The sequence below is a fragment of the Aplysia californica genome, unplaced genomic scaffold (genome assembly GCF_000002075.1).
Source record: "Aplysia californica isolate F4 #8 unplaced genomic scaffold, AplCal3.0 scaffold00931, whole genome shotgun sequence".
NCBI lineage: Eukaryota > Metazoa > Mollusca > Gastropoda > Aplysiida > Aplysiidae > Aplysia > Aplysia californica.
Window position 1 is genome coordinate 209,677 of NW_004798201.1, and position 1,919 is coordinate 211,595.

The window sequence follows — 1,919 nt, forward strand, 5'->3', positions numbered from 1 at the left end:
TGTTGGGTTGCAACAGACAAAGAGAGAAAGAAAAAACTTCATTTTTGTTATGTACTTTTTTAAAATATTTTTTTTTAGACATTCAGCTTAAATGTTATTTTTCATCTAAGACACCGACCTTGGTTCTAGCGCTTCCGGAAGGTTTGTAAGTCCAGATGCCACCCTGATGGCTGGTGACGTCGACGATCATCCGTGGTCAGGACACAGTGGTTATATCAATGAAGGGGGCGTGTGGTGGATGTCACTGATGAGACACACAACACTTTTTAGATCTTTACCTGGATGGGCTGCAGCCGGGCTGAAAACAACGTATAACGTCTTGAAATTGTCCAGTATTCAGAAAGTGCTCCAAGGCGGAGGAGGTGCCGTGTACTGAATGAGGCACAGAATCCCAACACTGGAATACAGTACGCAGTCAATAGTCCTTGTCCAGAAAAAAAAGTTAGTCAAGTTTTTCTCGATGTTTGGGATGAATCTTTCACTTGTCCAACTCGACTTGCTCTATTGGCATCATGTTTCTTGTCACTTGAGAAGGATCCACGAATAAAAAATGAAATGAAATGAAATGAAAAGGAACTAAAAGACTCAAAGATTCTTTTCAGTTTGTGTTTAGAAAGGGCATGAAATCTTTTCTCTGCCTGAACGCTGTGATAGAAGTCTGCTACGTATCATAAAATGAACAGAGCTATGTGGACTGATTGAGTTGGTGGTCCAAGTCTCCTCTAAGTTAGTTCGGCGAAGTCTGTTTATGTGGCAGTTAACTTCTTCTTTGTTGAAGTAAAAAAAAACGAAGAATGAGATGAAGTCGTAGATTATTCAGTCCGCTGACCACTGTGACTGTGGAGAAAAATGAATGCATCCAAGCGTGGTAACATCAGAATAATCCAGCGCTGCTGCAGGTACACCAAGCTTTTTATTTATTTCACCAGAACGAAAGAAACGACTAACTGGTTAGAAAGAAAGGACTTCACTTCAGTTAACCGATCCCTAATTATTACTTCGTCGACGTTCGTCCAACTGCTTCCACGACCGCACGCGGAAAGCTCATGTTTTCAAGTGATTCTAAAGAGGGGACTAGCAAAACGTGCAGTTTTATCATTGTGGCAGGGGTGTGGGGCGAAAGTGGGTCCCCCCCCAACCGTCCTGGTCGCTTTTCGGCGCGTCCGTCCATCAGTGGTTCGACGTGGGACAGCAAGCGTGAACCTTTACAATGTCGTACGTCGAGAACCCTGCGCCAAACGCCGCTTCGCCCCGCCCACCAGCCACACGATCTTATTGTTAAGGCCATCCATTGGGCTGAAAGACTGCACCATCTGAGGACACACAGCCAACTGGCGCGCGGGAACCACCCACCGCCTCGGGAAAGCGCGCGTTTATTGATCTCGGTGGGCGGTGGCCTCACTCGAAGCCGTTTCAGGATCCGCCCATTTTTTTCCCCCTTCAATTCTTCTTTTTTTTTTTTTTTTATTCTTCCGCGCTTCGCTCACCCGCCATCAAGATCTCTTTCTGAATCTCTTCACGTCCAATATGACTCTTCCATGCTGCTAATTTATCCCCCGCGTTTATTTCTGAGCTATTGCTAAAGAAAATGAGAAATCAACAACAACAACAACAACAGCAGCACATGGGTGGGGAGGCGAGATGCGTGACAAACTCAGATCATACTCAATTATATGGGCTGAGAGAATGACACGTGCTGTGCGTATTGCCAGATGAAATTGCACATTTTTGAGGTTTTGGGGACTCCACAGCAAAGTTCCCAGCTGTGTGCATGTGGTAGAAAAGTGAGAAATAAATTTATGAAGAGCACGTCTTCATTTGAGAGAGAGTGATAGAGGTAGATAGAGACAGGTAGACAGAGAGCGAGAGAGAGAGAGAGGGGGAGGGAAAGAGAGAGAGAGAGGGGGGGGAAGAGAGAG

General features: G+C 45.4%; 1 protein-coding gene across 1 annotated transcript in view; it reads right to left on the bottom strand.

Annotated features, from left to right (window-relative positions):
* The window catches only part of LOC101853651 (nuclear transcription factor Y subunit alpha), a 20,377-nt gene extending 19,299 nt beyond the window's left edge, over positions 1 to 1,078 (bottom strand). The window contains exon 1 of the mRNA XM_005110696.2: positions 119 to 1,078. The gene's annotated coding sequence lies outside the window, so the exon portion shown is untranslated. The remainder of the gene's footprint in view (positions 1 to 118) is intronic.
* Positions 1,079 to 1,919: the final 841 nt, after the last annotated feature.